Source organism: Atractosteus spatula, chromosome 10 (genome assembly GCF_055471065.1).
Source record: "Atractosteus spatula isolate fAtrSpa1 chromosome 10, fAtrSpa1.hap1, whole genome shotgun sequence".
Lineage (NCBI taxonomy): Eukaryota > Metazoa > Chordata > Actinopteri > Semionotiformes > Lepisosteidae > Atractosteus > Atractosteus spatula.
Window position 1 is genome coordinate 28,560,608 of NC_142715.1, and position 14,891 is coordinate 28,575,498.

Here is a 14,891-nt window from a genome sequence, read left to right on the forward strand (position 1 = left end):
TCTCAGATCATCAGGCTTTAGGGTGTAGAGTGGAACTCCAGGGCGGGACTGTCTTTGGCCCAGGCCTCTGGAAACTCAACACAAAGCTGCTAGAGAACGAGGGGGTAGTATCCCGCTACAAGGAGAAACTATCACAGTGGCTGTCCTTGCAGTGTCTGTACGGGTCAGTAGGAGAGTGGTGGGAGGAGGTGAAGGTGAGGACAAAGGCCTTTTTCATGGCTGAGGGAAGGAAGGCTGCTGCCAGACGGAGAGGAGTGCTAGCCAGGAAACAGAGGCAGCTGCAGCGCCTCTACACGATGCTGCACAGTGGCTTCGATGTGCTCGAGGATATCACCCTTTTAAAAAAGGACATCCGGAGCATAGCCGAAGAAAGTAGTCGAGGAGTGCTGTTAAGAAGCAGAGTGCAGTTCTTAGAAGAAAATGAGAAGTGCACTCGCTTCTTTTTCAGGAAAGTGGTAGGCTCCAAGTCTGTCATGGAAAGTGTAGTTGATGAGGAGGGACGAGAGAGAACAGAGCCGAGTGCTATCCTCTCCTGCACCGAGGCCTTCTACTCAAGACTGTACAGCTCTACAGAGGTAAAGGATGAAGAAATTCTTTTTTTCACCTCAAAGCTAGAAAACGTTTTGAGTGAAGAAGATAGGGAAGTACTAGAGAGGGATTTGACAGTAGAAGAGCTGAGACAGGCTATGGAGAGCTTACAGAAGGGAAAAACTCCGGGTGCTGACGGGCTCCCTAAAGAATTTTATTGCACCTTTTGGGACCTGCTTCAGGATCCGCTACTGCTCCTATTCGAGGAAAGCTATAAGACAGAATTGCTGCCTGACTCCTTAAGAGAAGGCACTATCTCTCTCTTGTTTAAGAAAGGAGCAAAGAATGACATAAAGAACTGGAGACCCCTCAGCCTGTTAGGCGTGGACACTAAGATCCTGTCCAAAGCCCTTTTCCTGCGCCTACAAAATGTAGTGGCCTCACTGGTAGGGAAAGAACAGACTTGTGGGATAGCAGGACGCCTGATGAGCGACAACCTGGCCTTGTTGAGGGATGTCTGTCTGTACTCGGAGGATCGCTCCCTCCCTCTGTGCATTTTAGGTGTAGACCTAGAAAAGGCCTTTGACCGCCTAAACCGGCAGTACTTAACATCGGTACTTGAGCACATGAAGTTTGGCCCCATCATGAGAAAGTGGATTAACCTGCTGTACACAGGTAGCAACAGCAGAGTAATGGTTAATGGCAATAGATCACGCCCCTTTGAAGTCTGTTCAGGGGTGAGGCAGGGCTGCCCATTATCCCCCTTGTTATTTGTTTTGGCTATGGAGCCCTTAGCCTGTGCCTTGCGCCAGGATCAGGCCATTAATGGGATACCAGTGCCTGGAAGTGGGGGAGGAGAGGTAAAGACGTCTCTATACATGGATGACGTCACCCTGCTCCTCTCTGACAATGCCTCAATTAGCAGAGCTCTGCAGTGCTGTGATCGTTTCTCTTTGGCTTCCTCTGCAAAAATTAACAAATCTAAGAGTGAGATTTTTTATCAGAACTGGAGGGAGCCAAAAGAAGGACATGATCTCAGGCTGCAAGAGAAGAGAATTAAGGTCCTGGGGGTGTATTTTGGAGAAGAGATGGGAACAGTAAATTGGCAGAACAAATTGCCAATCTTAAACAAAAAACTGATGCAATGGAAGGACCGAGACCTCACCATGACAGGGAAGGTGCTGGTCATCAAAGCTGAGCTCTTGCCTATCTTGAATTTTCTGGCTTCTACCTTCCCAATCCCACACCGTGTTGCGGCGGTACTGAGGAGATTGATGTTTCAATTTCTATGGGGTGGGAAGCAGGAAAGACTCAGAAGGGAAATAATGTACAGGCCGCTACCCTCAGGGGGGAAGTCTGTCCCAGATATTGCTACGAAGCTGCTGTGCATTTTCCTGGCCTCTGTGCTGAGAGGCTTTGCAACAGCACCTGCAGCGCGTACCTGGACTTATTTTTCCAGGCTCTGGATAGGTAGGGAGGTGTTCAGAGTGTGGGGTGTCAGACCCAAGCTGGATGTCCCACTCTCTGACACATGCCCTGCAATTTATGGGACAGTTAAAAGTTTTCTAAGATCTCACCCAATTGGCCATATTCCCCTCCGAGATGTCAGCGTCCAAAAACTGGAAGATTTCGTTGCACCCCAGAACAATAGGCAGACCCCTGTGGGCATTTTAACATCAGCCCAAACAAGGAAGGTGTGGAAACACACATCCTCTAAGTTTCTGTGCAACATTCACAGAGATTTAGCCTGGAGTGTCGTCCACCAGTGCTTACCGGTACGAACTTTCTTGTACCGTAGGGGCCTCACCCCCAGCCCACGCTGCGTTAGGGTGGGCTGCGGCGAGGAGGAGACTGTGACCCATCTCCTGTGGTCCTGCTTTTTTGCTAAGGCCTTCTGGGCACAGTTTGAAGATTGGTTGCAAGCTCTCTCGCCCCAATTTACCCTGACCGCTGCTTTCGTCATATACGGCATCTCTCCTGTCAAACTTCCTCCTGACGTGTTTGACAGGATCTGGGCCGTGGTGAACAGTGGGAAAGACGCCCTGTGGAGAGTGAGGAACATGGGGCTGTTCAAAGGCATCGAGGTCCCAGTCAAGGCAGCAGGTAGCCTGGCCCTGTTCATCACCCGAGAGAACTATTACCTCAGAGATCTGTGGAGAGAAGGGAGGGAGGAAGCAGAAAATCTGTGGGAAATAGAGAGCATAGGTCAATATCTCAAGAAACTGTGAAAAACATTATCATGTTTAAGTAAAGAATGTGATTTGCACCAGAAAAAAAGAAATTGTTGCTATGTAACTGGTACCGTGTCCAAATGTAATGAGATGTGATCATATATACTGTTTTAAGTATGTATATTAATGTAAAGCTTTCTAAATTGTGATGTCCTGTACTTTTTTGTGAAAAGAAAATAAAGTTCTTAAAAATCGGTTCACCCAGAGCGAGGCTCGGTCATTGCACTCCGGCTGTGCTGACCCCTGCGAATTCCCCAAATGTGGGAATCTCGACTGCATAATTTCTGGTAGTGGGGGACTGCGTTCGCGCTCTCCCCTGATGTGCTTGGTCCAATATCAGATACGGAAGAGTTATGACACCACGAGCTGCGATAGGATCCCAGTTCGAAAGGAGTCGATGCCACTGCTGGTTCCCGGTTTCTTTTAGTTAGAGATCCGGAGAAGCATTTCAAGCTGGTTACGCTACTCCTTCCGGACATTCATTCCCTTTTCAAAGTCAGTCATTTTGCTGTAGTCTGCATTATTTAGGCTGATTATCGAGGTTAGCCTTTATTTGGTCATGGGAGCCTCGGTACTGTATGCTAATTCTCAAGACAGTTTCACCCGTTTTCTGATTGCTAGGTTCTGTACCAGTGCAGACATGTCAAACAGTGAATGGCTGTACCTCTATTGTATCCGTGCCCAATGAATGAAATCAGTAATAAATGAATATATGTATAGTTATACAAAAAACAAGTGGTTTATCGACTCATCTTCATTTGCAGATTTAGAGGAAGCTTCGATATTCGTTTTACAAATGGGTTTTTTTTTTATATGGGTCAAACACATGCCATAGCAACAAAACATCTCTAGAGATGAGGCTATAGATCACCTTTCCATCCTCCAGGTTTTCCTCCCAAAACCTACGGTACCAACGGCGACCCCTGCTGGCCGAGAGAGCAAAAGCTTGCAGCACCTGGTATTCCCAGGTAATCTCCCATCCAAGTACTAACCAGGCCCAACCCTGCTTAGCTTCCAAGATCAGAGGACATCAGGAACATTCAGGGTGGTGTGGCCACAAGCGAAAGCCATGGCGCCTGACTCGTTACTTGAAGCTGTGTGTGGCTGGGGCTCCGCGCCCCCCGAGCGGGACTGAAGGATCGTTCGTGTGCAGCTCTTTGGAAAGGAGCTTCTTTCCAAATCGCATTGTGTACCTGGATGTTTGCGAATGTGCTCCCTTGTGTTGACTTGTCCCGCACTGGAGGAGAACAAACAAACTGCTCGGAGGAGCACAAGGCAAGTCTTCACAAGACAAAAACCTCCAATGCACAGCACTCAAAACATTTCTGGGCTGTCGCGTGTTTATTTCAGCACATAAAGCACACCAGTCCAACACGTCGGCCGGGCACGCGGCACCTCCGCCCTCTTGTGGCCTTGCGGCGTCAGAGCAAGAGGCTCCTTCTTGCTGCCTTTCCGCTGTGTTGCAGAGCCCTGAGAGGGAACCTGGAGCGCACACTTTGTGGGGGCGGGAGACCGCGTTCACGCTCTGCCCCCGATCTCTTGCGCGAGTGCTAAATCTCACGGCGCCAGCCAGCGGCCAGGAGACAAGTGCAATATCGCGGGACAGGGGGGCCTCGTCATTGATTGTTACATATGAGACGGGGATTAGGAGGAGACCCCGACTGATTGGTAAAGGGGAACACTAACACCAGAGTGACACCCGCGGCGTCTCATTTTGAGAGACGCCCTGGGATTTCTTAATGGCCAAGGAGGATCGGGACCTCGGTTTTACGCCTCCCCCGAAGGACGGCGCCTGTTTGTGCAGCAGAGTGTCGCCATCAGGATGCTGGGGCATAAGAAAGCCACACATACCGCAGGGTGAGCGCTCCCTACTGGTCCCAGTCACACGTCTTGCAGGAGCAGCAGCAACCTGAGCTTTTCCGGGGGGAATCTCCCATCCGGGTGCCGGCTAGGCTCACACCTGCTGGGCTGCCGTGGGTGAGCCCAGTCGAGAGTCGCAGGGTGAGATCTAGTCACCGGGGAGAAACGATACAAGCGAAGGATTACTCGGCTCCCAGCACTTGAAAAGGCCGACAAATGACTCGTTCCCGCTGGAGCTGAATGTACCTGCATGTGTCGTGTCGTCTACTTCCCCCGCCCCACTGTGTTTGCTGTATTGTCTTTGAAGCCGGCCCCCGAGACGAGACGGGCTGTTCCTGTGCCCCAATTAACACTTTACAGGTGCCATTCCCCGGCATTGTGGCCATTGTCGGTGGTAACACGCGATAAGATAAGGTGGAGGAGAGCGGGGCATGCCCAGCGCCAGACATTCAAGGAGGGGGCTGTGCGAGGTGAGGTGAGGTGCGACACGCCGGAGCCCCGACGCTGCTAATGCGGAGGACTTGTTGAACTGGCATTGAAAGGACGTGTGCGCACGGAGCGAGCCTTCCCTGCGGCGGAGCGTGGAAACTTTCTCCCCGCGCTGCAGGAGTTGTGTGCGCTGCAGCTGTGCCGAGAGAACAGCACAGAAGGCAGCAGGCTCTGGAGAGCGGGTAAGAGACAAACCTTGTGGGCAGGCGAGCAGGCCCGTTTTTTGGAAATTGCTGAAAAGGCTCCGGTGTTTGGTTTGTGGCAGGCGCACGACGCGAGCTTGCGTAGCGATCTGCCGGTCTGGTGTTATGCAAATGAGGCCGAATTGCGTCCCGGGACATGCTGCGAATGCGCATTGGTGACTGCAGATGTGTAGGAAACGGCGCGCTCGTTTTCTCGTTTTGCCCACCCTTTTGAGTGTTAGTGTGGCGTGTGAGTGTGCGAAAGAGTGGGCCCAGCAGGAGGCGGTGGTGTGCGGGGCGAGGAGCTGGCCTAGGCTGCGCGCTTTGTGCTGTGGGTGCGGGCCGCTTGCAGGGGCTTGTACAGCTCATACTTACCTGGCAGGGGAGATACCTTGATCAAGAAGGAGGTTCACCCAGAGCGAGGCTCGGCTATTGCACTCCGGCTGTGCTGACCCCTGCGAATTCCCCAAATGTGGGAATCTCGACTGCATAATTTCTGGTAGTGGGGGACTGCGTTCGCGCTCTCCCCTGATGTGCTTGGTCCAATATCAGATACGGAAGAGTTATGAAACCACGAGCTGCGATCGGATCCCAGTTCGAAAGGAGTCGATGCCACTGCTGGTTCCCGGTTTCTTTTAGTTAGAGGTCCGGAGAAGCATTTCAAGCTGGTTACGCTACTCCTTCAGGACATTCATTCCCTTTTCAAAGTCAGTCATTTTGCTGTAGTCTGCATTATTTAGGCTGATTATCGAGGTTAGCCTTTATTTGGTCATGGGAGCCTCGGTACTGTATGCTAATTCTCAAGACAGTTTCACCCGTTTTCTGATTGCTAGGTTCTGTACCAGTGCAGACATATCAAACAGTGAATGGCTGTACCTCTGTTGTATCCGTGCCCAATGAATGAAATCAGTAATAAATGAATATATGTATAGTTATACGAAAAACAAGTGGTTTATCGACTCATCTTCATTTGCAGATTTAGAGGCAGCTTCGATATTCGTTTTACAAATGGGTTTTTTTTTATATGGGTCAAACACATGCCATAGCAACAAAACATCTCTAGAGATGAGGCTATAGATCACCTTTCCATCCTCCAGGTTTTCCTCCCAAAACCTACGGTACCAACGGCGACCCCTGCTGGCCGAGAGAGCAAAAGCTTGCAGCACCTGGTATTCCCAGGTAATCTCCCATCAAAGTACTAACCAGGCCCAACCCTGCTTAGCTTCCAAGATCAGAGGACATCAGGAACATTCAGGGTGGTGTGGCCACAAGCGAAAGCCATGGCGCCTGACTCGTTACTTGAAGCTGTGTGTGGCTGGGGCTCCGCGCCCCCCGAGCGGGACTGAAGGATCGTTCGTGTGCAGCTCTTTGGAAAGGAGCTTCTTTCCAAATCGCATTGTGTACCTGGATGTTTGCGAATGTGCTCCCTTGTGTTGACTTGTCCCGCACTGGAGGAGAACAAACAAACTGCTCGGAGGAGCACAAGGCAAGTCTTCACAAGACAAAAACCTCCAATGCACAGCACTCAAAACATTTCTGGGCTGTCGCGTGTTTATTTCAGCACATAAAGCACACCAGTCCAACACGTCGGCCGGGCACGCGGCACCTCCGCCCTCTTGTGGCCTTGCGGCGTCAGAGCAAGAGGCTCCTTCTTGCTGCCTTTCCGCTGTGTTGCAGAGCCCTGAGAGGGAACCTGGAGCGCACACTTTGTGGGGGCGGGAGACCGCGTTCACGCTCTGCCCCCGATCTCTTGCGCGAGTGCTAAATCTCACGGCGCCAGCCAGCGGCCAGGAGACAAGTGCAATATCGCGGGACAGGGGGGCCTCGTCATTGATTGTTACATATGAGACGGGGATTAGGAGGAGACCCCGACTGATTGGTAAAGGGGAACACTAACACCAGAGTGACACCCGCGGCGTCTCATTTTGAGAGACGCCCTGGGATTTCTTAATGGCCAAGGAGGATCGGGACCTCGGTTTTACGCCTCCCCCGAAGGACGGCGCCTGTTTGTGCAGCAGAGTGTCGCCATCAGGATGCTGGGGCATAAGAAAGCCACACATACCGCAGGGTGAGCGCTCCCTACTGGTCCCAGTCACACGTCTTGCAGGAGCAGCAGCAACCTGAGCTTTTCCGGGGGGAATCTCCCATCCGGGTGCCGGCTAGGCTCACACCTGCTGGGCTGCCGTGGGTGAGCCCAGTCGAGAGTCGCAGGGTGAGATCTAGTCACCGGGGAGAAACGATACAAGCGAAGGATTACTCGGCTCCCAGCACTTGAAAAGGCCGACAAATGACTCGTTCCCGCCGGAGCTGAATGTACCTGCATGTGTCGTGTCGTCTACTTCCCCCGCCCCACTGTGTTTGCTGTATTGTCTTTGAAGCCGGCCCCCGAGACGAGACGGGCTGTTCCTGTGCCCCAATTAACACTTTACAGGTGCCATTCCCCGGCATTGTGGCCATTGTCGGTGGTCACACGCGATAAGATAAGGTGGAGGAGAGCGGGGCATGCCCAGCGCCAGACATTCAAGGAGGGGGCTGTGCGAGGTGAGGTGAGGTGCGACACGCCGGAGCCCCGACGCTGCTAATGTGGAGCACTTGTTGAACTGGCATTGAAAGGACGTGTGCGCACGGAGCGAGCCTTCCCTGCGGCGGAGCGTGGAAACTTTCTCCCCGCGCTGCAGGAGTTGTGTGCGCTGCAGCTGTGCCGAGAGAACAGCACAGAAGGCAGCAGGCTCTGGAGAGCGGGTAAGAGACAAACCTTGTGGGCAGGCGAGCAGGCCCGTTTTTTGGAAATTGCTGAAAAGGCTCCGGTGTTTGTTTGGTTTGTGGCAGGCGCACGACGCGAGCTTGCGTAGCGATCTGCCGGTCTGGTGTTATGCAAATGAGGCCGAATTGCGTCCCGGGACATGCTGCGAATGCGCATTGGCGACTGCAGATGTGTAGGAAACGGCGCGCTCGTTTTCTCGTTTTGCCCACCCTTTTGAGTGTTAGTGTGGCGTGTGAGTGTGCGAAAGAGTGGGCCCAGCAGGAGGCGGTGGTGTGCGGGGCGAGGAGCTGGCCTAGGCTGCGCGCTTTGTGCTGTGGGTGCGGGCCGCTTGCAGGGGCTTGTACAGCTCATACTTACCTGGCAGGGGAGATACCTTGATCAAGAAGGAGGCAGGGGAGATACCTTGATCAGCCTGTAGGTGGAGTTGTTGGATTGTTTTCTTGTTTTGTGGAAGCAGTGTTTGTTTTGCAGTTTACGAAATGGCAACTTTTGGATCCCGCAAGAATGCTGTGCGTTTTGAGCTTTTGGATGACCTCTTCATGGATCGTATGCAGTTCAGCAGAAAAGTGTTGCAGAAGGAACTTGGCTTTGAACCTCGGCACTTGGATTTCATCTTCGCTCTCCCAGGTCAGAAAGCGTTTGAGGTTGTATTTGCTACCTATCCTCTGTTTGAACAATGTGTGGATGTGTTTGAGGCAAAAAGAGGGAAAGTTCCTGCTCTTGAGAAGATCAACTTGCAGCCTTTGACACAGAGAGAGAGGAAAACCGTGCATGTTGTTATGTTCTCGGAACTGGCAAAGACGGAGGACATTCACACCTGGCTTAACCAGTACTGCACCGTCCACCATGGAACTGAGGTTAGAGATGTTGACGGTATAAAAACAGGAGCAAGGAAATTCGAGGTTCGCTTGCTACCGGACAATGTAAATGGAGGCTTAAGGCACCTGCCCTCTACAATCCGGCTGGGCGCCTGCAATGGCTATGTTTTTTATGTGGGACAACCAAAGGTGTGTCGGCGCTGTGGTGCTGTGGGACACCTGGCATCGTCCTGCACTGTGAAATGCTGCAAGACCTGTGGCAAACAGGGACATTTAGCCTCTGACTGTTCAATGCTGCCAAAGTGCAATTTATGTGGCTCGGAAGGACACGTTTTTAAGAACTGCCCTCACGCCTACGCCAATAAACTCAAAATGAGAAAGGATGAGGCAGTGCTTGTTTCAGCCAAACCGGCCCGAAAAGCCAAAGCAAACAACAAGTCAAACAAAGAACCCTTGTTGGACAAAGACTCTCAGCCTCCAGCCAGGATCAGTCCTGCTGTGGCTCCGGGGCCGGTGGAAGAGAGATCCACTACGCCCCCACAACCGCAGACCGCACCAGACAAGCACGAGGGTTTGAAAACCCCCGAGAACAGCGAGGACCCCCCCCCCACTCCTGCCCCTCAGAACGAGGGCCAGTGTGGGGCCCCCCGGTGGAGCGGGTCCAGCGAGGATACCCAGGATTCAGCGGAGCTGCTTTTCCCAGACTCTGCAAGTGCTACAGACGCCCTCCTCTCCTCCATCCAGTCCATCACGGAGGATCTGCAGCAGCTGGTGGGTGAGGGGGAAGAGGAGACTGGTGCATCGGCTGCACCCCTTTCCCCTCAGTGCTCCCAGGAGCTGGACGTGAGGAAAAGGAAAAATGACTCTGTTTTCTCCCCGAGCGAGGAGGAAGGAGAGCATGGTGATGGGGACAGCTGGAACCCCTCCACCCCTCCCTCTACCCCCTTCCTTGAAACGGACTCCGTGAACGCTTTTACTGCTGCCACCCTGATGAAGGCTCTTTCAGAGGATGGCTGGCAGGAAATTGGTAAGAAGAAAAAGAAAAAGAAGAAGGTAATAGGTGAGACAGAAGAGAAATGTGTTTTGTAAAGCCTGGTTCCACTTTCTTATGTAATATGGCTCTAAACATAATTTCTCTTAACACCAGAGGTATCAATGACAGAGTTAAATGTCAGTCTGTCTTTGATTACCTCCAGCAGAGAGAGGGAGATGTGTTGATGTTGCAGGAGTGTGCTTTAGCCTATCAAGAGAGGTATAAAAGCTTTGAAGATAGGTGGGATAAAGGGCTTTCTGTTTGGTCAGGGGACAATAACAACAGAGCCTCTGGCGTGGCCATTCTTTTCAAAGGATGGGCTTTCAAATTGAAAAGTATTCAGAGGGTCATAGATGGCAGGTTGCTGTGTGTGGATGTGGAATGGGGGACCGTTAACCTGCGGCTAATCAATGTGTATTGTCCTACTGACGTGGGAGGAAGGGTGGAGCTACTCAAGGCACTCTCTCCCCTATTGTTATGTAGCACAGACGTGATAGTGGGAGGGGATTTTAATTGTATCTTAGAGCACACAGACAGGCAGTCTAGCTCTCTGATAAAATTGGATTCCAGCTCACTGGCCCTGCAAAACTTAGTTCAAGACTTTAAACTCTCAGACACATATAGATGTATATATCCCACAACAGCAGGATATACATGGTCAGGGAGGAATAGCAGCTCCAGAATTGACTATTGCTTTGTCTCAGCGAGAGTGAAAGTTGTTGGGGTCACTCTTCAGCCTGTCTTCTTCTCAGATCATCAGGCTTTAGGGTGTAGAGTGGAACTCCAGGGCGGGACTGTCTTTGGCCCAGGCCTCTGGAAACTCAACACAAAGCTGCTAGAGAACGAGGGGGTAGTATCCCGCTACAAGGAGAAACTATCACAGTGGCTGTCCTTGCAGTGTCTGTACGGGTCAGTAGGAGAGTGGTGGGAGGAGGTGAAGGTGAGGACAAAGGCCTTTTTCATGGCTGAGGGAAGGAAGGCTGCTGCCAGACGGAGAGGAGTGCTAGCCAGGAAACAGAGGCAGCTGCAGCGCCTCTACACGATGCTGCACAGTGGCTTCGATGTGCTCGAGGATATCACCCTTTTAAAAAAGGACATCCGGAGCATAGCCGAAGAAAGTAGTCGAGGAGTGCTGTTAAGAAGCAGAGTGCAGTTCTTAGAAGAAAATGAGAAGTGCACTCGCTTCTTTTTCAGGAAAGTGGTAGGCTCCAAGTCTGTCATGGAAAGTGTAGTTGATGAGGAGGGACGAGAGAGAACAGAGCCGAGTGCTATCCTCTCCTGCACCGAGGCCTTCTACTCAAGACTGTACAGCTCTACAGAGGTAAAGGATGAAGAAATTCTTTTTTTCACCTCAAAGCTAGAAAACGTTTTGAGTGAAGAAGATAGGGAAGTACTAGAGAGGGATTTGACAGTAGAAGAGCTGAGACAGGCTATGGAGAGCTTACAGAAGGGAAAAACTCCGGGTGCTGACGGGCTCCCTAAAGAATTTTATTGCACCTTTTGGGACCTGCTTCAGGATCCGCTACTGCTCCTATTCGAGGAAAGCTATAAGACAGAATTGCTGCCTGACTCCTTAAGAGAAGGCACTATCTCTCTCTTGTTTAAGAAAGGAGCAAAGAATGACATAAAGAACTGGAGACCCCTCAGCCTGTTAGGCGTGGACACTAAGATCCTGTCCAAAGCCCTTTTCCTGCGCCTACAAAATGTAGTGGCCTCACTGGTAGGGAAAGAACAGACTTGTGGGATAGCAGGACGCCTGATGAGCGACAACCTGGCCTTGTTGAGGGATGTCTGTCTGTACTCGGAGGATCGCTCCCTCCCTCTGTGCATTTTAGGTGTAGACCTAGAAAAGGCCTTTGACCGCCTAAACCGGCAGTACTTAACATCGGTACTTGAGCACATGAAGTTTGGCCCCATCATGAGAAAGTGGATTAACCTGCTGTACACAGGTAGCAACAGCAGAGTAATGGTTAATGGCAATAGATCACGCCCCTTTGAAGTCTGTTCAGGGGTGAGGCAGGGCTGCCCATTATCCCCCTTGTTATTTGTTTTGGCTATGGAGCCCTTAGCCTGTGCCTTGCGCCAGGATCAGGCCATTAATGGGATACCAGTGCCTGGAAGTGGGGGAGGAGAGGTAAAGACGTCTCTATACATGGATGACGTCACCCTGCTCCTCTCTGACAATGCCTCAATTAGCAGAGCTCTGCAGTGCTGTGATCGTTTCTCTTTGGCTTCCTCTGCAAAAATTAACAAATCTAAGAGTGAGATTTTTTATCAGAACTGGAGGGAGCCAAAAGAAGGACATGATCTCAGGCTGCAAGAGAAGAGAATTAAGGTCCTGGGGGTGTATTTTGGAGAAGAGATGGGAACAGTAAATTGGCAGAACAAATTGCCAATCTTAAACAAAAAACTGATGCAATGGAAGGACCGAGACCTCACCATGACAGGGAAGGTGCTGGTCATCAAAGCTGAGCTCTTGCCTATCTTGAATTTTCTGGCTTCTACCTTCCCAATCCCACACCGTGTTGCGGCGGTACTGAGGAGATTGATGTTTCAATTTCTATGGGGTGGGAAGCAGGAAAGACTCAGAAGGGAAATAATGTACAGGCCGCTACCCTCAGGGGGGAAGTCTGTCCCAGATATTGCTACGAAGCTGCTGTGCATTTTCCTGGCCTCTGTGCTGAGAGGCTTTGCAACAGCACCTGCAGCGCGTACCTGGACTTATTTTTCCAGGCTCTGGATAGGTAGGGAGGTGTTCAGAGTGTGGGGTGTCAGACCCAAGCTGGATGTCCCACTCTCTGACACATGCCCTGCAATTTATGGGACAGTTAAAAGTTTTCTAAGATCTCACCCAATTGGCCATATTCCCCTCCGAGATGTCAGCGTCCAAAAACTGGAAGATTTCGTTGCACCCCAGAACAATAGGCAGACCCCTGTGGGCATTTTAACATCAGCCCAAACAAGGAAGGTGTGGAAACACACATCCTCTAAGTTTCTGTGCAACATTCACAGAGATTTAGCCTGGAGTGTCGTCCACCAGTGCTTACCGGTACGAACTTTCTTGTACCGTAGGGGCCTCACCCCCAGCCCACGCTGCGTTAGGGTGGGCTGCGGCGAGGAGGAGACTGTGACCCATCTCCTGTGGTCCTGCTTTTTTGCTAAGGCCTTCTGGGCACAGTTTGAAGATTGGTTGCAAGCTCTCTCGCCCCAATTTACCCTGACCGCTGCTTTCGTCATATACGGCATCTCTCCTGTCAAACTTCCTCCTGACGTGTTTGACAGGATCTGGGCCGTGGTGAACAGTGGGAAAGACGCCCTGTGGAGAGTGAGGAACATGGGGCTGTTCAAAGGCATCGAGGTCCCAGTCAAGGCAGCAGGTAGCCTGGCCCTGTTCATCACCCGAGAGAACTATTACCTCAGAGATCTGTGGAGAGAAGGGAGGGAGGAAGCAGAAAATCTGTGGGAAATAGAGAGCATAGGTCAATATCTCAAGAAACTGTGAAAAACATTATCATGTTTAAGTAAAGAATGTGATTTGCACCAGAAAAAAAGAAATTGTTGCTATGTAACTGGTACCGTGTCCAAATGTAATGAGATGTGATCATATATACTGTTTTAAGTATGTATATTAATGTAAAGCTTTCTAAATTGTGATGTCCTGTACTTTTTTGTGAAAAGAAAATAAAGTTCTTAAAAATCGGTTCACCCAGAGCGAGGCTCGGTCATTGCACTCCGGCTGTGCTGACCCCTGCGAATTCCCCAAATGTGGGAATCTCGACTGCATAATTTCTGGTAGTGGGGGACTGCGTTCGCGCTCTCCCCTGATGTGCTTGGTCCAATATCAGATACGGAAGAGTTATGACACCACGAGCTGCGATAGGATCCCAGTTCGAAAGGAGTCGATGCCACTGCTGGTTCCCGGTTTCTTTTAGTTAGAGATCCGGAGAAGCATTTCAAGCTGGTTACGCTACTCCTTCCGGACATTCATTCCCTTTTCAAAGTCAGTCATTTTGCTGTAGTCTGCATTATTTAGGCTGATTATCGAGGTTAGCCTTTATTTGGTCATGGGAGCCTCGGTACTGTATGCTAATTCTCAAGACAGTTTCACCCGTTTTCTGATTGCTAGGTTCTGTACCAGTGCAGACATGTCAAACAGTGAATGGCTGTACCTCTATTGTATCCGTGCCCAATGAATGAAATCAGTAATAAATGAATATATGTATAGTTATACAAAAAACAAGTGGTTTATCGACTCATCTTCATTTGCAGATTTAGAGGAAGCTTCGATATTCGTTTTACAAATGGGTTTTTTTTTTATATGGGTCAAACACATGCCATAGCAACAAAACATCTCTAGAGATGAGGCTATAGATCACCTTTCCATCCTCCAGGTTTTCCTCCCAAAACCTACGGTACCAACGGCGACCCCTGCTGGCCGAGAGAGCAAAAGCTTGCAGCACCTGGTATTCCCAGGTAATCTCCCATCCAAGTACTAACCAGGCCCAACCCTGCTTAGCTTCCAAGATCAGAGGACATCAGGAACATTCAGGGTGGTGTGGCCACAAGCGAAAGCCATGGCGCCTGACTCGTTACTTGAAGCTGTGTGTGGCTGGGGCTCCGCGCCCCCCGAGCGGGACTGAAGGATCGTTCGTGTGCAGCTCTTTGGAAAGGAGCTTCTTTCCAAATCGCATTGTGTACCTGGATGTTTGCGAATGTGCTCCCTTGTGTTGACTTGTCCCGCACTGGAGGAGAACAAACAAACTGCTCGGAGGAGCACAAGGCAAGTCTTCACAAGACAAAAACCTCCAATGCACAGCACTCAAAACATTTCTGGGCTGTCGCGTGTTTATTTCAGCACATAAAGCACACCAGTCCAACACGTCGGCCGGGCACGCGGCACCTCCGCCCTCTTGTGGCCTTGCGGCGTCAGAGCAAGAGGCTCCTTCTTGCTGCCTTTCCGCTGTGTTGCAGAGCCCTGAGAGGGAA

General features: G+C 51.0%; 3 non-coding genes and 3 pseudogenes across 3 annotated transcripts; 3 read left to right on the forward strand and 3 right to left on the reverse strand.

Annotated features, from left to right (window-relative positions):
• The first annotated feature begins 2,914 nt into the window (after positions 1–2,914).
• Positions 2,915–3,078, forward strand: LOC148827740 (U1 spliceosomal RNA). The gene has a single exon (XR_016092552.1). It is a non-coding gene; the product is annotated as a U1 spliceosomal RNA (small nuclear RNA).
• A 624-nt stretch (positions 3,079–3,702) lies between these two features.
• On the reverse strand, positions 3,703–3,821 carry LOC148827741 (5S ribosomal RNA; annotated as a pseudogene).
• A 1,836-nt stretch (positions 3,822–5,657) lies between these two features.
• On the forward strand, positions 5,658–5,821 carry LOC148827742 (U1 spliceosomal RNA). Its single transcript, XR_016093364.1, has one exon. It is a non-coding gene; the product is annotated as a U1 spliceosomal RNA (small nuclear RNA).
• Positions 5,822–6,444: 623 nt separating this feature from the next.
• On the reverse strand, positions 6,445–6,563 carry LOC148827743 (5S ribosomal RNA; annotated as a pseudogene).
• A 7,002-nt stretch (positions 6,564–13,565) lies between these two features.
• On the forward strand, positions 13,566–13,729 carry LOC148827744 (U1 spliceosomal RNA). The gene has a single exon (XR_016092564.1). It is a non-coding gene; the product is annotated as a U1 spliceosomal RNA (small nuclear RNA).
• Positions 13,730–14,353: 624 nt separating this feature from the next.
• LOC148827745 (5S ribosomal RNA) lies at positions 14,354–14,472 on the reverse strand (annotated as a pseudogene).
• Between the last annotated feature and the right edge of the window lie 419 nt (positions 14,473–14,891).